The 21,967-nt window shown below is 38.5% G+C and overlaps 1 protein-coding gene across 3 annotated transcripts in view; it reads left to right on the top strand.

Annotated features, from left to right (window-relative positions):
• The window catches only part of MOB3B (MOB kinase activator 3B), a 283,599-nt gene that overhangs the window by 107,625 nt on the left and 154,007 nt on the right, over window positions 1–21,967 (top strand). The window lies entirely within an intron of this gene.

The raw sequence follows: 21,967 nt of genomic DNA, 5'->3' as shown, positions 1-21,967 counted from the left end.
GACCAGGAAGTCAGCATTCTGGAGAAATAAAGAACTGTCTATCCAGCCTTTCCTCTACCTCCTTATTGCCATTAAAAAGAAAAAAAACAAAACAACCAGAGCTGTTCATTATAGTACCATTAAAGAAATATAAATCCAGTTCTAGATCTCCAGGGCCCATGCAATGAGAATGAAGTAGTGTTATTTTGATTGGTTTTTTTTTTCTGTATCAGCAGAGTCATAGTACTTATTCACAATTGGAGTCAGGAGGTGAGTAGACAATCTAATCACCACCCCCATTCTGTTGAATACTCATTATGCCTTTTCAGACAAGAGACCTAAAATTAATCTGTCCACAGTATATGCTGTGCTGTTCATAGCCTAGGTTCATTCACCATCCCAACTATTAAGTAGTAATTTCCTAAGCATGCAAAACATGCTCATCCTTCAAAGCAAAGTTAAACAAATGTTTCTGAATTCATCAGCTTTCCTGTGTATTTCTTGTTACTTTCCTCAACAGAGTTTGGTTTTTCTCTGTTGTGTTTGCCCTGTTTTGCAGGGTGAAAAGTTTTGTGTTTTCTGTCCCCTTCCTCATTAGGGTTTAATTTTCTCTGTTGCATTTTCTCAAGATGCAAGGTTTTCATTAAGGAAAATTAACCAGTATAATTACCAGTGTCAGAAACCAGTCTTTCCCAAACTGTTTCCTAGAGAAATCTCCTGTCCTCTATTACGTGAAGGGGATTTGGGGAGAATATTTCAAGACTAGTAATATTTCTCCCTTTAAAACATGATATATGCTATGATATTCGATACCAAAAAAATTTACTATGGGATAGGTTTTTTTTTCCCATATAAAAACAAGCTTAGCTTTCTCAACTTAGTCCCAGAATTTCCTAAAGTCCTCTTTATCCTGAGTGTCCCAAGCCCCTAAGATCTAGGACCAGCATTTATGAGCCTGGAGGTGTTTCGTGGCCAAAATAATTTCATAAGCACTGTCATCATTAATATCATCCTCTTATCTCTTAAAATGCCATTATTAATTGCACTCATCTTTTGTTAGCTTATGTTTTAGAAGAAATATTCTCATGATATTCTTCTCTTCCTTTTCGAATTCCAACTTACTTTTCTTTCTCTTGAACTTTGGGCCGTCATTGTGAGCTATTGTCATGGAAATTATTCTGATGTCTAGAGCGGATCATGTAAAAAGGGAGCACTCATCAAACAGATGCTTGGTTAATGAGAATATGGAAGTCACATTAAGAATGGCAGCATTTAAATTCAAGACATTTTTATTTGCTCTTTCCTGGGAATTGAGACAGGCTCAGAACTCATTTTTCCCTATGCAAAATGGAGAAAATGGAAAAAGAAAACAGATGACAAATGGTCTTTGCTCTGTATCAGTTTTCCTACATAAGCTTTAAAACACATAAACCATTGTTGGTTTCTGTTGCTGAAAAATAGGGGAAAGGAAAGCTTTGATTAGCTCATATATTAAAGTAAAATAAAATATAGTAGACCCTTTTTATTTTGGGCTGAAAACTTTTGCTTAAATGTGAGTACATCAGACATATGTGACTTCCTTACACTTTGCAGTCTCCTTCATTCTTTCTCCCCATCCTTTACCCCCAGTTTGCTTTGTTAAAAAGCTAACAAATGCCTCTGTCACAAAAAAAAAAAATGGGAAGAACAGATCAAATTCCCCAATCCAGTAATGACTTCAAAAACAGGAACTGCTTCCTCTTGAGAAAAGCACCACAGTTTAACAGTTACCTTCAGTGATAATGACTGAGAGAATAATAGAAAGGGAAAATCTTTCCACAGTCCCATGTCTGTTTAGTTGTAATGAGATGAAGTTAGAGAGATGGGGTTGCTTAGTTTTCTGTTAGATAATAAAATAATGCTTTAGATATGAACCTCTGTGAGAGATGAGGAGAAAAGCAAGGCTTTCCCAATAAATGATTGTACTTTTTTCCCTACCAATTTTTTGGGGATCAGAGATCATAGAAGGATAGAATTGAAATGGATTGGAATGATCACTGGATCCAGAGATTCTTAAATTTTTTTTGTTGTGGTCCCTTTTGTCGGTCTGATGAAACCTATGAACTCTTTCTCCCAATAGTGTTTCTAGAGGCACAAAATAAAATGCATAAGATCACAAAGGAAACCAACGATATGAAATGCAGTTATCAAAATTTTTTTAAATGAATTCAGTGACTTCAGGTTAAGGATTCTTGATCTAATCCACTTGTTCATTTTACAGATGAGCAAAAGGAAGACCAGAGAACTGAAATAGCTTGCTGAAGGCACAAAGAACTTCATTTGGTGAAAGTTTTCCTTATACTCCAGGGGTGAAATCTGAGATGGAGTTAGTTAGTCTGAGTGTCCCAGAGGAGATGTCCTTCACAGCCAATAAGCAAGAAGATACTAGGGAGAAGGACAAGATGCTTAGGTGATAGCACCAGTGAGCCCCCATTTTTTCCCTTTTGTTGTAAAAAAGAAAAAATTTATTAGGCATTATAACTGAGTATGAAAGCTTAACTTTAGGATGCTTAATGGTTTTCAGCTCTCATTAAGATATTGTGGCAGAATGTCTTACTTCAAGACTAAAGGCTGTCAGAATATACTAACTGTACAGTAAAACTAGTTCCATATCAGGGGTATTCCCAACTCAGGGACTTATAAGCTGTGAAACAATGGGCAAATCACTTAATTTCTCTGATCTCCAATTCCTTTATTTGTAAAATATAAAATTTATAATATTTAGACTACCTGCCTCACACAGATATGAGGAAATCACCCTGTAATCCTTAAAGGCCTATACAAATGTGAGCCATTATTATTGCAGATTGAGACTCAGTGTTAGGAGGCAGTTGATATCTTGCCAGACACTTGATTATCTAAAATCTCCCAGAGGCCAGCAGGCTAACATTTAAGAAGCATCTTGCAATATATTTAGTTTTTGTGATTTCTATAGACAATTGTATTTTTGGTGCTTTCCCACAGAATTGGCTGTTTTCATCTGAAGAAATCTCCCATGGGACAGGAATGGTTTACACAAAAATTCTATGAAATTTGGGAGGATCTCTGGAAATTATTTGTGGATCTGATTTCCAAACAAGGGCCTTTGACCTCTTTTTATGTGCAAAGTGTCTTATTTTCCCAGCATTAGGGTTTTAATAGCTTATGTGCCATAATGGATAAAGTAATGGACTTGGAATAAAGAAGCCCTGAGTTTGAATCCTGCCTTAGATACTTACTACCTGTGTGAGCTGGGGAAAGTAATTTAATTTCTGTTAGCCTCAGTTTCCTTATCTTCAGAATAGTTAAAAAAAATAGCATACATTTCACAGAATTGTTTTGAGGAGGAAATGAAATAATATGTATAAAGCACTGCTCCTAGTGCCTGGCACATAGTAGGTGCTTAATAAATGTTTATTGACTTGACTGTTTTCACTTTCCTTCCTTCCTTCCTTCCTTCCTTCCTTCCTTCCTTCTTCCTTCCTTCCTTCCTTCCTTCCTCCCTCCCCTCCTTCCCCTCCTTCCTTCCTCTCATCTTTCCATTATCCCTCAGTCCTTTCAACAATGACTGTGGTTATCCCTTACTATCTTTGCCAGTTTTCATAGAGTGAAATAAAACTTTAGAATTATTTTAATTTGCATTTCTGTTATTATCAGTGATTTGGAACATGTTTTGTATGTGGACATTGATACTTTTTAGTTATTTTGAAAACTTCCTTATCTATTAGGTGATTGCTCTTGATCTCAAATATATTTGTGGCAGTTTGTGTATATTTTGTATGTCTTGGTTTTTTTGGGCAAATCATATAACCTCTGCCTCAGTTTCTTGTCTGTTTTATCATTTATGATCTCCTCCATCACTCATTTATTTAGTGAAAAATTCTCTCCTAGGTAAAGTTGTGCAAGGTATATGATTTTATTTTCTTCAGTTTCTTTTTGTTTTATATTCATGTCCTGTATCCATTTTTTGAGCTTTGTGTAGGGTAATATAGGATGATGATCTAAACCTAATTTCTGCCAAATTGCTTCGCAGTTTACCAAAACTTCTTGTCAAATTGGGAGTCTCTCAGTAATTTATGGTTTTGAATCTGTCAAAAACTGGGTTCAATTTTAAGTGCTTCTGTTTCTTGCTTACCTAGTCTGATACTTTGTTCTATTTTTTTGTTTTTCAACTAGTAACAAAATTTTTTGATTACTGCATTATAAATATACAGTGAGACCTGGCAGTATTTTGAATAGCTGTATTACTATAGGTTGTCTTGAGAATTTGGGGCTGGTAGGTACCATAGTGAATACAGCCCTAGTTTTGGAGGCCGGATGATCTGAGTTCAAATGTGACCTCAGGATCTGATAGGCTGTGTGACCCAGGATAAATCATTTAACCTTTGTTTGCCTCACTTTTCTCGTCTGTAAAATGGGGACAATAATAGCATTTTCCAGGGTTGTTGTGAGCATCAAATGAGGAAACCAGTGCCCAGAGAATCAAAGTATTTGTCTAAGGCAAGTGTAGGGAACCTGGGTGCAACCTTTTGACTGAGTCCAAATTTTATAGAAGAAATCCTTTTATTAAAGGGATTTGTTCTGTGACATTTGGATTCAGACACCTCTCCTGTATTTGGTTATCTATTGAGTAGAATGAAAACAATGTTAAATAACCACCCAATGTAACAATACATGGCTAGTTGGCCTACTCTCTTTGCATGACTTCTGACAGAGGGGTCTAGGGGATCCATACTCAAGTGTGGTAGAAAGCAGGAAGAAAGGGATGATGGAGATACAAACCACATGCAAGACAGAGTTTGGCCTATCTAGCCAAGTACATTGCTGGCTGTCCTTACCTGCACTGAGATCACCATTACCTGTGCTATAATATTAATAGGTCCTTATCTCAGGTGACAAGTTGTTATATCTCAATACCAGCTGGAAAGGGTAATTGGATACTTCATATTATGTAGAAGCCAGAGGTTAAAAACATTAATGCTTCAAAAATAAAATTATCAGCAGCTTTTAACTCTGTTTTAACCATGATTTCCAGTATTTAATCTACCAACAGTAGCACTAAAACCCACAAATTGAGGTAAGGAATAGAAACAGCTAGTCTGGAGACCCTAATTATACTAAATACGTGGCTAGTAAAATGGAATTATTACCAAAACATAATTTTGAAATTAGTAAATTCAACTTAGTAATTCACTGAGCACTTATGAATTACTTTTTGTGTTACAAGATGTTACAGTGCTAGGCAATAGGGATACAAAGACAAAAATGAAAAACAAGCCTTGCATTTGAGAATTCACATTCTGCTAGGAAACACCATTCCCTCTGTTTTTTGGTCATGTAGTGTATGGAAGTTGAGATTGGGCACATGAGGCAGAGCAGACCTAATTTACTCTGATGGCCAGTATCTAGGATACTTGGAGTTTGTAGATGTATTATTGCATGTGACCTGTATAGTATGTGTAACACTCTTGATATAAATTAAGTACATATATGTGTGTGTGTGTGTGTGTGTGTGTGTGTGTGTATACTTCTCTTTCCCCTCCACATGTTTTGCAAACAGAAAGTACTTGCTTAATAAATATTTGCTGATTAATTTGAGCTTCCCAGTTAATTTCAAAAGAATTTTTAGCACCCTGTAAGTAGTCAGCTCTTTTAGCACAATTAAAGAATTGTGCTAAAAGAGCAGACTATTTAGAAGGATCTTTTGATTTGTCTAGTTAGAAAGTCAGTATTTTTGTCTTAGCTTTGTAGAATACACTTGTATAACAATAGGACCTGTATAACAAATTAGAATGCATGCCATTCCTTTCTGTTTTGTTACTAAACTTGTCAACATCATTTGTATAAAATCATTGTGTTAGATACTGGGGATAGGAACACAAACATATGCAAAACATTGACCCAGGGCTCAATCCAGTTAACCCAGGCTGTGATGACTCTTGAATTACTCCACCTTCATGAGCTGCATTTGACTTCCTAAACACTCCAGGGACAGACAGGCCAATTCTGTCCAGGCTGTAGGATATCTGATATGCTTCTGTATTGGCCTCAGAGATCTGGAGGACCCCCTCCCACTCCAAGCTTGTTTCATTAGGGGGCCTTCCCTGAGGGGAAGAAGGGTTCATGTTCATTCAGGTGCCTACTCAAAGCAAAAATGACCCTGTAGAGTTACCATACATATACCAGCTGTACAGGCCATCTGGCTTTGCAATAATCATTATGTGATTTACCAGACCAGAAAGTGTCTCTGTATATACCCAAGGTGTTAACTTACTGCTCATTAACATCTTTGCCAGGAAAGGGGGAGAAGGGAGAAGAGAAGAGGTTAGAATCAGTCAATTTGCTACTTTTTAGAATCCTGGTTAAAGGTTTAATTAACTAAGCTTCCTGTCATATACCAGTTGTAAAGTTCAATTGAGAGGCAGCCTCACATAATAGGAGACCTTCTCAAGGTCAGGAAGACTGATTTCATGCACTAGATGTGGGATCCTGGACAAACTGCCTGATCATTGTGTGCTCCCAAGCAACCCTAAGACTCTTAAGTCACAGAACATTTGTGGATCTGCATTGGTAGAGGGAGTTTCTTCTGAGATCTAGTCCTCCCTCTTCCCAGACCCCTTTCCCTATAAAGTCCAAAATCATTAGCCTGGTATTCAATGCTTTTTACCTATCCAACCTTGCAGTACTTAGCTCCCGTTGCTTCTTACATAACATACTCTAGTTTTAGGCATATTTGCTTATTCACTTTTGAATCACTGTCTACTGAGGTTGCCATAAACATTTCCATCTCTGCTTTTGCTTTCACCAGGCCTCCTAGCCGAAATACTTCCTTATCCACATATAAGAATCATTCTAACTCTTTAAAACATTGCTTAGGTATCCTTTCCTCTGTCATTTATCCCCTAAATACTCCAGCCTGAGTGGGATAGAGACCACCTACCCAAAATAAAATTCAGAGGTTTCTCTAGCCAAGGCTTGCACCAGAATTGGGCATCACCTACCCAGGGCAGACTGGAGTAGGGAGGCAGGATGCAAGCAGCAAGCAAGCACTTATATACCCCTAGACAAACAATTCTAAGAAAACCCCACCTCCCACCTTTTAACCTGAATCTCTTTATCCCCATTGGTTGAGGTAAGAGACCTTATATTCTACCCAGAAACTAAGAGATACATTTTACCCAAAATGAGCCTGGAGGCTAGAAGATTGCCTTGTTTGGCAAAGATAAGGCTGGGGGGGGTGGTTATAAAACAAGGGAGGGGGTGGGTAACAGGTGTATGACCTGATCACAAGATTTACAGGAAAATGAAACTTAGGCCCAGCTAATACTAAAGCCTTAACTGAATTTTGGGGCATAGCTTCCATTTCATATGAGAAACTTTCACTTGTCCCACACGAACCCACAGTGAACAATCAGAGATTGATTGAGTATGTTACCAGAAGATGCCTTTTCTGAGCTCATACAAAGCTTACTTGACTCATCACTGATAGAACTTAATCTTCCTTGTAATTATGTTTTTTAATTGCATTTTCATGTTTGCATGTCTTTGCTCCCCTTAAGGAAGAGGAGAGAGAGAGAGAGAGAGAGAGAGAGAGAGAGAGAGAGAGTGTGTGTGTGTGTGTGTGTGTGTGTGTGTGTGTGTGTGTGTGTGTGTGTGTAAAAATAGCAGTAGAGGTGCCCTCAGCAAAAACAGGAGGCATGTTTAATGACAAAGTTAACTGATGAGTTCAATTGTGGGTGTTTTTAGTTTGAGGTGGAGATGTCTACCAGTGTGTGGCAGAGTTGGATTTAGTTAGGAAGTCATAGGTTCAAATACTGTCTTTGACACTTACTAGCTTTGTGATTATGGGCAAGGCATTTGACTTCTCTGAGCCTCAGTCTTTTCACCTGAAAATTGAAATAATGGAATAATATCTGAAATACCTCCCTCATAGAGTTCTTAGGCTCAGAAAATGCAGAGCACATTGCAAATTTGAAGTGTTATATAAATATAAGATATTATTGCATATAGTAGATATTTAATACATGTTAAAAGTTGAATAATTCACAGTGATATGTGAACTTAATATATTTTCAGTTATCGCTATCTACTTTCTCCACAACTAGTATCTATGGCTCTATAACTCCATTTTTGCCTTTTCTCTATTCATTCTAATAAACCGGCCAGGTCAATCTTTCTTAATCTGTTTATGACATTCCTTTGCTCAAAAATCTTCAGTGGCTCCATTTTGCCTATAGCTCAATTCAATTCCACAGATACTTACTGAGTGACTGTGACGCACAAGACATTACTTTAAATGATGGAAATCCATGGGCTAAAATGAAATAGACCCTGCCATCAGTCATAAAGGGAGGGTGCCTCATGAGTACAAATTATTATACAAGATAATAGTGAGAGGGTTAAAGAAGAACACAAAGAATTCTAGGAGTGTAAGAGGAGGCAGTGAACATTAACAACTAGGATCTTGGAAGAGAATTTGGAAAGACAGAGATAAGGAGAGAGTGAATTACAGGGATCGGGAACAGGTTGTACAAATACAGGCACAGGGTGCTCTTAACAAAGATTAAGGGAGAAGCAAATTGGCCAGTTTGGTTAGAATGGAGAATGTTTGAACAGGAATAATATGGAGGTTGGAAAAATAGAACCAGGTTGTAGATATTTAAGTGCCAGGCTGAGATGTTATAGTTTATCCTAGAGGCAATAAAGAGCAACTGAAAGTTTTTGAGCAGAAGAGTAATATATATGAACCTATAGCTTGGCAGCTATATGATAGGTTAAGGAAGGCAAATACTTGTGTCAGAGACACCAGAGTGCTATTGTAATTATGAAGACCTGAACTAAGATGGTGGTATTGTAAAATGGAGAGAAGATAGAAGTGAGAGCTACTTTGGAGGTAGAATTAAGGGAACTTAATAATTGATCTAATGTGGGAAGTGAGGGAGAAGAAAGTGTCAAAGATGTCTCCAGGGTAACAAACCTAGGTGAGTGGGAGGATGGCAATACTTTGAACAGACTATGATAGGGAGGTTTAGAGAAAGGTCAGATTAAGTAGAGAAAAGGAGCCCAGTTTGGGTTATGTTGAGTTTGAGATGCTTACCATATAGAAACGTCTAGCAAGCGGTTAGAAATGCAGAGCTGACCTTCCATATGGAATGATATCATGGCCAGATAGTTTGGGAGTCTTTTGTTTTTTGGTTTTTCATGCAAAACATTTCCATAATAGTTATGTTGTGAAAGAAAACATAGACAAAAAAAAACCCTCAAGAAAAATAAAGTAAAAAAATATGCTTCAATCTGTATTCAGACACCGTCAGTTCTTTCTCTGGGAATGGCCCAAAGTCCTTTAGAGTTCTCTTGGATCATTGTATTTCTGAGAATAGCTAATATATATCTGAGAACAGCTGATCATCTTACAACATTGCTGTTACTTTGCACACAGTACATGTCTCTTTGCATTAGCTCATGCAAGTCTTTCCGGGTTTTTCAGAGAGCATCCTGCTTATAATTTCTTACAATACAGTAGTATTCCATCATAATCACATACCACTTGTTAAGCCTTTCCCCAATTAATGGGCATCCCCTCAACTTCTAATTCTTTACCCATAGAAAAGAGCTGCTATAAATATTTTTGTACATATAGGTCCTTTTCCTTTTTTTAAATCACTTTTTGGATACAAACCTAGTAGTGGTATTACTAGGTCAAAGGGTATGCATGGTTTTATAGCACTTTAGGAATAGTTCCAAAGTGCTCTACAGAATGGTTGAATCAGTTCACAGCTCTACCAACTGTACATTAATGTCTCATTTTTCCCACATCCCCTCCAAGATTTGTCATTTACCTTTTCTGTCCTATTAGCCATTAGAATCTTTTTTCATATGGTTATAGATAGCTTTGACCACTTCATCTGAAAACTTCATATCTTTTGATCATTTATCAATTGGGGAATAGATCTTATTTTTATAAATTTGATTCAGTTTTCTATGTGTTTGGAAATGAGAGGTTTATTAGAGAAACTTGTTTCAATTTTTTTTCACAGTTACTGTTGCTAACTGTATTTCTCTCCATTCTTTCTCCCCCTGTTTATTTTATTTTCTTTCTCCTTTCATCTGGTTCCTCCTCAAAAGTCTTTTGTTTTTGTCTACTCCCTCCCACAATCAGTCCTCCCTTCTATCACCCCCACCCTTCTTTTATCCCCTTATATTCCTACTTTTCTGTAGGGTAAGATAGATTCCTATACCCAGTTGAATGTGTTGTGTTATTTCCTCTTGTTCTGATGAGAGTAAGGTTTACTTACTCCCCCCCTTCCCCTTCACTGCAAAAACTTGTTCTTGACTCTTTTATGTGAGATAATTTACCCCATTCTACCTCTCTCTTTCCCTTTCTCCTAGATTCCTCTATCTCACCTCTTAATTTTATTTTTTAGATGTCATCCCTTCATATTCAAGTCACACCTGTGCCCTCTGTCTATATATACTCCTAACTACTCTAATGATCAGAAAGTTCTTATGAGTTACAAATATCTTTCCACATGGGAATGTAAACAATTTAACCTTATTAAGTCCCTTATGATTTCCCTTTCCTGTTTACCTTTTTATGCTTCTCTTGAGTCTTGTATTTGAAAATCAGATTTTCTATTCAGCTCTTCATCAAGAATGCTTGAAAATCCTCTATCTCACTGAATGTCCATTTTTTTCCCCTGAAGGATTATACTCGGTTTTGCTGGGTAGGTGATTTTTGGTTGTAATCCTAGCTCCTTTGCTGTCTAGAATATCATATACCAAGCCCTCTGATCCTTTAATGTAGAAGCTGCTAAATCTCGTGTTAGCCTGACTGTGGTTCCACCATACTTGAATTGTTTTTTTTTTTTTGTTTTTTTTTTGGCTGCTTGTAATATTTTCTCCTTGACATGGGAACCCTGGAATATGTCTATAATATTGTTGGCAGTTTTCATTTTCGGATATCTTTCAGGGCGTGATGGGTGGATTCTTTCAGTTTCTATTTTACTCACTAGTTCTAGAATATCAGGTCAGTGTTCCTTGATAATTTTTTGGGAGATGATGTCTAGGCTTTTTTGATCACAGCTTTCAGGTAGTCCAATAATTTTTAAATTATCTCTCCTGGATCCATTTTCTAGGTCAGTTGTTTTTCCACTGAGATATTTCACATTGTCTTCTGTTTTTTCATTCTTTTGATTTTGTTTTATTGTTTCTTGATTTCTCATAAAGTCATTAGCTTCCATTGTCTCCATTCTAATTTTTAAGGAATTATTCTCTTCAGTGAGCTTTTGGACCTCGTTTTCCATTTTGCTACTTTTTTAGCCATTCTTCTCCTCATTGGCTTTTTGGACCTTGTTTACCATTTGGCCGAGTTTGTTTTTTAAGTGTTCTTTTCTTTTCTTTTGTTTTTGTTTTTAGGCAATTGGGGTTAATTGACTTGCCCAGAGTCACACAGCTAGTAAGTGTCAAGTGGTTGGTCTGAGGCCAGATTTGAATTCAGGTCCTCCTGACATCAAGGCCAATACTCTATTCACTGCGCCACTTAGCTGCCTCAAAGTTTTATTTTCTTCAGTGTGTGTGTGTGTGTGTGTGTGTGTGTGTGTGTGTGTGTGTGTGTGTGTCTCCTTTAGCAAGCTGTTGACTAATTTTTCATGATTTTCTTGCATCCTCATTTATCTTCCCAATTTTTACTCCAGCTCTCTTATTTGATTTTCAGAATTCTTTTTGAGCTCTTCCATGGCCTGAGACCAATTCATATTTTTCTTGGAGGCTTTGGATGTAGGAGCTTTGACTTTGTTGTCATCTTCTGAGTGTGTGTTTTGATCTTTCTTGTCATCATAGTAACTTTCCATAATCAGAGTTTTTTTTTCCCTGTTGTTTAGTCATTTTTCCAGCCTATTACTTGACTTTTAACTCTTTGTTAAAGTATGGCTCTGCTTCCAGGGTGGAGGACACACTGTTCCAACTTCAGTGGTTTTGTGCAACTGTTTTCAGAGATACTTCTAGGGACTTATAAGTTTTCATTTCTTCCAAGGTAATATGCTGTAGAGAGAGATATTTACTACTCTTCTGGCCTGTGTTCTTGACTGTGAGTGACCACAAACACTCATTTCTGTCCTGGAACTCTGAGAAGGGTTCGTCTTCCACTGTAGCCACAAGCTCTGCTATGCTAGTGCTCCTCCTTGCCCTGGGACTACTACCTGGGTCTGAGACCTGGATTTTAGTATGGGTAAAGCAATAGAGTCCTGCCTCAGTGCTAGCAAAAAGACCCCTGTAATCTCCTTCTGACCTGTTGTTTGACCCCCTTACCCTCTGTGGGCTCAAAGCTCTGGAAGTAGCTGCTGCTGCTACTGATTCAGTTACTTTAATAGTCTGCTCCTGGTTTCCTGGGTCCAGGACTGTGCTGGCATGGCCTGTGCTGGACTGTATTCCACTCTCACCCAGGTGCAGCATACTTTTTCTGTTGACCATCTAAGTTGTCTTTGGCATCTGTGGGCTGAGAGGTCTGGAAATCACCATTGGTGCCACTGATTCAGTTGCCCCAAGGCCTGCTCCACGTTTGCTGGGGATGGGCCTGGTCTGTGCTGGCATGGCCTGTGTTGGACTGCTCTCCTTTCTCACTCTGGTGCAACAGACCTTTCCTGCCGACCTTCCAAGTTGTCTTGGGCTGGAAATTTGTTTCGCTCTCTCTTTTTGTGGGTTCTGCTGCTCTAGAATTTGTTTAGAGTCCTTTTTAAAGCTATTTGTAGGGGTTTGGGAAAGAGCTCAGGTGAGTCCCTTCCCTTACTCTGGTAACTTGGCTTCATCTCTGAGTCATTTATTTTGAGATAATAAGTAAACCTATCAGAGCTGATGAAATTACCAAGGAATACAGAAGAGGGCCCAGATTAGAATGCCTTATAGGTGGAAAGTAAATGATAATGTGGCAAAAGAAACTGAGAAGAAACAATCATATAGGCAGGAAAACCAAGAGAAAGCAGTGTCACATAAACTGAGGAGGGCTGAGTATTCTCAGTCCTCCTTGGATTATGTGACATTGCTTATAAGGATTTGATGGACAACTGTTAAATACTTCAGAAAGGTCAAGGAAAATGAAGTTTGAGAAAAAGCCATCAGATTTAGTAATTGATATGATCAGTCAATTAATAAGCATTTATTTAAACACCTTAAGTGCCAGTTACTGGGAATACAAATACAAAGAATGAAGCAATCCTATTCTCATGAAGTTTGTCTTCTGATGGGTCATTCAAATCCAGCCTCAGACACTTACTAGCTGTGTGACCCTGGGCAAGTCACTTAACACTGCCTCAGTTTCCTCATCTGTAAAATGATCTGGAGAAGGAAATGGCAAACCACTCCAGTATCTTTGCCAAGAAAATTGGGGCAGTTAGGTGGTGCAGTGGATAGAGCACCAGCTCAGGATTCAGGAGGCCCTGAGTAGAAATCCAGCCTCAGACACATAATATTTAATAGCTGTGTGACCCTGGGCAACTCACTTAACCCCATTGCCTAACCAAAAAAAACCAGACAAACCCTAAATGGGGTCATGAAGAGTTGGTCATGACTGAAATGACTTGAACAACAACAACAAATTAACTTTATAATACTTGGGTATACTGATACTTCAGGCTGTAGTTTTCTGGGGGCATTCTTGCCATACATGGGCATCCTTTCTGCTTCTCTCAAACTCCTATTCATGTATAGGCTCTGAAGAAGTAGAGGAGGGGTTGGGGGTATAAAGTCCAATTTGTTTTGTTTTGAGTGAAGGAGCAGTGCCAAGGGGGCATGAAGATGTTGCTGTTACTGCTGCTTCTGTTACTTCAGGAATTCTCAAGCTTCTTGGTGTGTTGTCCTGTAAATCTAAATTATGCTCATTATTCATAAAAGAGATGGATAAATTGGAGTGGGTCCCGGGGAGGGTAACGGTATGATTATATGCGAAGATCAGTTGAGGGAACTGGGGATGTTTAGTCTCTTAACCCTTCCTAACCTCTCCCTTAATCCCTCTCAGATTTAACTTCCTCAATTATGAAATTGGTGGGGGGCAGTAATAATACTACCTACTTCACAGGTTTGTCGTAAGGATCAAATAAAATAACAATTGTAAAGCACTTTGCAAATCTGCAGTTGCTATGTAAGTGCCAGATAGTATTAGTTATCATTTAGCTTAGAGAAGAGATTTAGGAGAACGTATGGCTTTATTGGAGTATTTGAAGTGATGTCTTCTTGGCATGGATATTAAACTTCTACTTGGTGCCCAAGGGCAGAAATTAGAGGAAGGAGTGAAAGCTGCACAGAGACAGATTTGAATTTGAAACCAAGAAAAATTTCCTAATGATTAGAGCTGTCTCAGAGAAAAATGGGCTGCCTTGAAAGGCAGTGGGTGCCCTTCATTGTAGGCCTTCAAATAGAACTGAATGATTATTTACTGGGAATACTATAGAGGAGATTCTTGTTGAGGTGTGAATTAAACTAGCTGGCCTTCTCTGTCCCATCCAACTTTTTAATTTTTTGAAAATCTAAAGCATCGTGAAGAGTTGAATAAACCCCTAGAATGAGGATAAAAGCTTAAAGAAGATGCACTAAGGACAAATAAAAGCAAAAGGAAATATGATCTTACGTGGTCTGTACTGAATTTATAGAACTTTACTAAACTGTAAGCTCCATGAAGGCAGGGACCTTTATTTAGTTTTTTCCCTTGTCAGCTTAGTAGCTTAGCTTCTGTATCTCACCTATAGAAGTACAACTAGGTCCTCATTAGTGCAAATGATGAATCTCTAAAGTGAATTCGTATATTTGGACTTGCACTATTTAGTGTTATAATTATGTAAAATACAGCTGTTGGTTCCAGCCCAATGGAAATGTTTGCTTAGTTGAATTGAGTCATCCCCCTTGAGACCGTACAGTTTGAAAAAATGAAAAGCTTGATAAAAAGTTTAGCCAAGTTCGTGGCTGACAGATCCATAATAGACTAGCAAGGGAAATTAGAATATATGATTGTGATTTTGTTATCTCTGAGCTTGGCATTAAAAATCATTGATGCTTTTGTCAGAGATGGAACGTGGTAGGATTTAATGGACCATTGGATGGATCCAAAACAATCATGATTTTTCTTTTTATATACCTGTTGCTTGCTTGCTTTTTATAACCAGTTTAAACTTGCTATATGGTATATTTATTTTAATTAAAATAAGTTAAAAGCTATGTCATATTGAGAATTTTGCACCTGAGAATACTTGAGAATACCTTTGTATTTTTACTAAGCAGAATTAAAAATTATGGTTCTATATCTCATGTCAGTAGGAAATGGGCTTTGAGTTGTTGTTGAGTTGTTTTTGTTTTGTTTCGTTTCTCCTAGAAGTTATAGATTTGCACTCAGCCATTCAAAATTACTCTGTATTTCTTGTTTATGATGGCAGACATTTCTGAGACCACTGATCCAAGACAGGATTGTGAAGTTAAATGAAGCTAACTGGCCCACGTGGGAATTAGAACTGTCACCTTAACCTCCTTAACACCATGTTCTAATCAATTTATCCAACCAATCTAGTCACTAATTTGTATTGTTAGAATAAAAGACTTTAAAGTTCTTGGTTTATCCTAGGTGTTCAACAAATACTTTTTTAAAAATTCAGTTCTAGCATATGTGTCTAGATAGTTAGCTAGTTTGCTAGATTTGTTGTCATTTTTCCAGACCTTTAGTTGATTCAGGGAATCCCTATTAAGTAAACTCTCCACCAGTGATATCATTAGCTCCCAAGGTTTCAGTTATCATCTCCAGCTGTTGATTCTCACATCTACTTACCCAGCCCTAATCTCTAGGCTCCAGTCTCTTAACTACCATACCAAACTGGATGTCCCCTAGGTACCTTAAGTTCAGCATGTCTAAAACGGAACTCATTATCTTTTTCCCAAAACTCTCCACCCTTCCTAACTTCCCTTTTACTATTTAGGACACTATCCTCCTTCCAGTCATCCAGACTGAACTTCTCACTTTCCCTCTCACACTCCCCTTTCCCTTCTCCAATCTGTTGCATCTGTTGTATACGCTACCTTCTCTCCTTTTTCACTCCACTACCCTGGGGAAGGCACTTGTCCCCTCACAGCTGAAGTACTGGGATAACCTGCTAGTTGGTCTCTCTACCTCTAGTCTCTCCCCGCTCCGGTCCATCCTCCACTCACTGATCTTAAAGCAGGACTGACTAGGACACCCTCCTACTCAAATTCCAGTTGCTCCCTATCACCTCCAAGATAAAATATAAAATCCTCTGTTTTGAATTAAAAGTATTTCACAATTGGGCTCCCTCCTAGCTTCCCAGTCTTTTTATACTTTAGTCTCTCCCCACATACTCTGTAATTTGGTGACACTGGACTCTTTATTATTCTTCTTCACACAAGACACTCCATCTCCAGACTCAGGACATATCCACTGGCTGTTCCCCATGTCTGGAATACTCTCCCTTCTCATCTCCGCATCCTGGTTTTTATCATGTCCTAGGTAAAATTCCATATTCAGTAAGAAGCCTTTCTTGATTCCTCTTTAATGTCTTTTCACTAGATTAACTCTTAGTTCATCCAGTGTTATGTTTTGTTTGTATTGTACATAGTTGTTTGCATGTTATCTCCCCAGTCTACTGTGAGCTCTGTGAGCACAAGAATTGTCTTTGGCTTTTTTTTTTTGGTATCCTCAGCACTTAACATAGTGCCTTGCACAGATTAGGCACTTAATAATGCTTATTGACTGACTGCCCAATTCGTTTGTAATTTACAGTCTTAGAGAGTTGCCTAGGGCACTGACAGATTGAATGACTTGTCTGGGACACATCTAGTATGTATCCCAGACAGAAACTGAGTCCAAGACTTCCTAACCCCCAAGTCTGCCCTATACATTATACTTTTCATTGTTATTCATTCTCTCTCTGTCTCTCTCTCCCTCCCTCCTCTGTTCTCTCCCACCACAAACATGATCTGTCTCACATACAACATTATACATATATGCATGTACACAAAGACACACATATAGAGGAAAGAAAAAGTTCAGTGTCTTTGTAATAGTAATTGATGGGGTCCTTGAGGGATAGATGCTAGCCAGGGCTCTGTTACTTCCTTATTAAATCTTGAATGTTTGAATTTTGACTCATGTCTGCTACATGGGAAACTAAGGGGATTGGTGCCAGTGGGAAAAATACTCCAATTAACGAGGTGAGACAGATAGTTAAATCAGTTCCATGTGTGCAGTTTCAGTGAGTATTTTTTGTATGTTTTTTTTAAATAAAAGAAAGTTTTGGAGATTTAAAAAACCCTATCAGATTCAATTCAGTCTCCACAAATATTTAAGTACCTATTTTGTGCAAGTCATACATTCCAGTTATCCCTAGAATAATGATGCTTATTACTTATGTGACCTTACTTCCTTAATCCTCAGTTATCATCTGTAAAGGAAAAGGAATAAGCATTTATTAAATGCCAGCTATGTGCCAGGCATTGTACTAAACACATTACAAATATTATCTCATTTAATCCTCAAAACCCTGGGAGTAGGTGTTGTTATGGTCCCATTTCACAGTTGAGCAGAGAGAAGTTGTGACCTTTCCAGAGTTACACAGCTAGTAAGTGTTTGAGTGCAGATTTGAACTCAGGTTTTCCTGATTCCAGATCCAGTACTCTAGGCACTTTGCCATCTAGATGCCTCTTAAAATTTGTAATGTAATGTAAAATGAAAGGGTTGGAAAAACTGACCTCTGAGGTCCCTTTTAGCTATAAATCTATGAACATGTGATATAGTTAGCTAAGAGTTTACCAAAATCTACTCCACAGTCTATAGGAGACCTGTCAAATTTCATGACCATTGCAGCTTTTAAAATACAGTCTTGTGTTCAAAGATGCACATATTCATGTCCATATCTTCCTTTGATATTCCTATAATTATGTTTTCCTGAAAATAGTAAACTAGTGCAGTGAAAAATAAGGATATATGCTGGTCTGGGTTAAAGTTTTGGGAACCTTCAAACTTTGGTGAAAATATAGCACACCTGAAAAAAGTGAAAGCTTGTGTGCCCCCAAGCCACTCACATCAGAATTAATAGGAGTTTCTAATATGAACTGCTTAAAATACTTTACTGCTGTTATTTCCAGGTCAGTTATAAAACTGACAGTTGACACTTTGGGGCCAACAGACTTGATTTTAGCATTACGCATGCTGACTGGAAAAAAAAAAGACTGTGGAACCCCATTTCCCTGCTTTACTTTAGTGATTCACAGAGCTTGATAAAGCTTAATATTCTTTTGGGTGCTACAGGTGTGTATTTTATTACTGCTTCATAATCCTAAAAGTACTTGCTAGTATTTAGTTTCTGGGGGAAGTCAGTTACGGTCCTGTGATCACTTACAGAAAGACTACTGAAGCAGAAACTCAGTTTTTCAGTGTGAAGATTTTTTCAGAAAAATGGTGGTAGGGGAGAAGACGGAATGTCTCTTGCCTCATAAATTCTGGTGTGAGTTGGTTGATAAGTGGTAGAGGGAGAGCTGATTGGAAGATGACTGATCTGAAAAGATTAGAGACATGGAAGCCAGTGAGGCCATTGGGTCTAGGAGGGTTTGGACAAGCTGGGAGAGTTGGATAACTAAACTCAGAGGTGGGCTTAAAACTTTATAGAATCATATAAACTTTATAGAATCACAGATTTAGAGTTGACAGGAATCTGAGATCTCATTTAATCCAACACCCTCATTTTGCTGATGAGGAAAATGAGGTCCAAAGAATTTAAATGATGTATACAAGGTCACACAAACTGGCAATCCCAGGTCCCTCTGACTTTTTCCATTACACAAATGATGGCTTGAATATGTGCATGACAAATTTGATTACAACAAATTTCAGTCATGTTTTGTCTAGCCCTTCCTCTTTGTCTGTCTCCTGGCACTAAACTCTTAACTGTCTGAAATCTTGACTTTGCTTCTTGTCAACCTCACTTAGGATTCTTGTTACAGATCTCTGACAATGCATTTTACCTCTAGCCACCAATGGACAATTGTTCTCTGTGCTTAAACTTTTTTGCTAGAACTTCACAGTTACTAGTAGATGTTAGGTTTGATCCACACTAAAGACCCTCCTGAGTCATAATTCTTACCTGACCCTCAACTGGGCACTGCCAAGAGATCAGGTCATGTGGGGCAGTAAAGAAACCCAGCAAAGTGGAACTTTTAAATTATCCAGCCAATAGACAAGAATGACTTTATTTAAATAATGAGGAATCTTGAAAAACATATTTTCTTAAAAAAAAGTTTTAAGATTATGTAATAATCTTTCATTATTGTGTTATAAGTAGATTCTCACAGTATTAGCAATGATGTTAATAACTGCCCTTAGTGCAGTTTGTTTATAAATATTTGTACTTTTATGCTTAGTACTTACTAATCATTCCTTCCCTCTTTTCCCTCCCCAGCCCTGCTTAGTGCCTACAGTGTGGAGTTTGGCTCATGGTAGAAATTGGCTGCTAGGTATTCTCTGGCAAGGAACAATGTCTGTACAGGAAAGAGTTGATCTTGCAAGTCTTTGGCCTCTAGAGATCTAGCCAAGTATTTTGAAGAAATCTCCACAGCCACGCTCCTCCCCCTGCCCCAGGTGTTGACTTAGAATTTGGCCCCAGACCTCATTCAATGTTCTCTTATGACAATTTTCGAGGAGATGTTAAACTAGTTGCTTTCTTTACCTCTCTGGTAAACTCATCTCACCAGAAGCTGCTTAGATCCTTAGAAGACTTTGGCTTCAGTTTATATACATCATTATACTGTTTTTACCATCAATTTTTGTTTGCTTAAATAAGCTCACATTAAATTCTTGTTGAAGATTAATAGCCCCATCCTTATTTTTCATGATATTTATCCTCTGTCTTTGGAGAATGTTAATTTCTCAACTCATTGTCCTCTTGAACAACTCTCCAGCCAAATCTTCCTGTTCATGTTTACCTGCATGCTTTTGACCTGTCTCCTTTAGAAGCTGGCTGCCTTAACAGGGAGCATCCAAGGATTCTCTCAGTCTTGGGTAGTGCATATATTATTATTTAATTCTTTGCTTGCTGCAGGCACTACTGCCAGAACCAATTACCTGGTCTCCTATCCCTGCTACTGAGTCTAACTCTGTGTTTGTTCCTGTTCTGCCCCTCTCACAATCAAAGACTCTCAATTCTTTTTCTGGCTCCTGTATTCAGGTCTTTGCCTGACTCCTTTCCACCCAAGCGCAACCCACAATCAACAGGGTGACCTAGCAGCCAGAACTGCTAATGTTATCTTAGGCTACACAAAAAGATGCTATGTTGCATAGTGAACAGAAAAGCAAATTTGGCACCAGGAAGACCTGGGTTGAAGTCCGGTCTTAATATGTATATTCACATGCACACACACACACACGCACACTCAAACACACACACACACACTATGACATCATGGGTAAGTCACTTAACTTCACAATGCTTTAGGCAACTCTCTAAGACCATATGTTACAAAGAAGGTGCTGTTGTAACTTGCTAGAAGGGGTTTCCTTATTAGGGAGTTTCCCATATCAGTGAAGTCACAGGTCTAGTTTCTCTCCCTAGCCTAGGGCCTAGAGTCCAGCAGATGAAGTTCTCTCTGTAGTCTGTGCCATTCCGTTGTGGGGGCAAATCTCTTGGCCTTGTCTCTTCCTCTCTGAAGGGGAAGGAGAAAAACCAGAATTCTGTCACACTGTCTCTGCTGGTGTCCTGGCATGGCCCAGCCTGCCTGCAAGGGAAGGAGAGAAACTCCATAGACTCTTTCAACTGGTTCCCTCACCTGAGCTGTCTGATGCCCTGAGAGGACTCCATCCTTAAGCTGAACCCCCTCAAGATGCTAATAACCTACCTGACCTCATTCCTCAATGATTAGCACACTCTTGCCTGGTCATTCCCTCTCTATTCCAGTGATTCTGAACCTCTCCCCCACCCCCCCCACCCCCAACTGCTATTCAAACTCCATTCTCTATTCTCTACTTCCTGCTTTTTTTATTACCATCCCTGAAGCCCTGTCCCACTCAATGGCCTGCTCTAAAGCTATTGCCCTTTGCCCTTTCTTCTCTGCAATGCTTGTTCCATAGATAACAAACTTGCTTTCATCTTAAATCTTTTTTTCCCCACTTCTTCCATCTTCCATCTGGATCCTCTTGGTAACATAGTCTCTCTGGCCACCCTTTCTAGCACTGGTTATACTTTGAGTCATTCCGCCAAGTGTTCCCTCTACCACAATCACTCATAACCTAACCTCTTTTGAGATTCACTCAATCCATATTTACTACTCAATCAAAATTCTAGTGTCTGCTATCTACCAACTTCCAGCATACTCCTCCTCCTTCTTCTTTTTTATGAATTCAGTACCTGAATCACAATCTTTCTCTTCCTCTCTGGCTCTTGCCTTTGTACTAGAGTTCTTCTGGAATACATATTGATGCTTTCTCAAACACCCTAACTTCCTAGTTCCTTAATTTACTTTATTTCTCATGACCTACTCCTCCATTCCACTTCAGCTACACCCAGAGAGATCATACCCTTGATCTTGCCATCACCCGCTAATTTATCACTTCCATGTTCATGAACTCTGAAATTTCCTTATCTGATCGCAATCTGTTCTCATTCTAGCTCTTCCTCCGCTTTGCAACCCTAAACCGTGTAATGTCATCTCCTTTCAAGTCCTTTGTTCCCTTATCCTATTGCCAATATTACCCTGCTAAGCCATGGCTTTGGACTACTCTCACCATCCACTGCCTTCACTCTGCTCTTATGCTGCTAAAGAAAATTGGAGAAGATCCTGAAAGGACAGTGACTGGATTTATGTTACATAGTTAAAACTCTGCTCTCATTTCAGCAAGGCAATCCTTGACTGCCTAATGGACTCATACTCCTACTTACCATAAGTAGTTTTTCCAAACCTTTTCATTCCTTTTCAAATATCCTAAAATACCCCC

The sequence above is a fragment of the Phascolarctos cinereus genome, unplaced genomic scaffold (assembly GCF_003287225.1).
Source record: "Phascolarctos cinereus isolate Bilbo 61053 unplaced genomic scaffold, phaCin_HiC Scaffold_4;HRSCAF=312, whole genome shotgun sequence".
NCBI classification, from domain to species: domain Eukaryota; kingdom Metazoa; phylum Chordata; class Mammalia; order Diprotodontia; family Phascolarctidae; genus Phascolarctos; species Phascolarctos cinereus.
The sequence above is the reverse complement of the archived record's forward strand: the minus strand, read 5'-3'. Positions and strand labels throughout refer to the sequence as shown.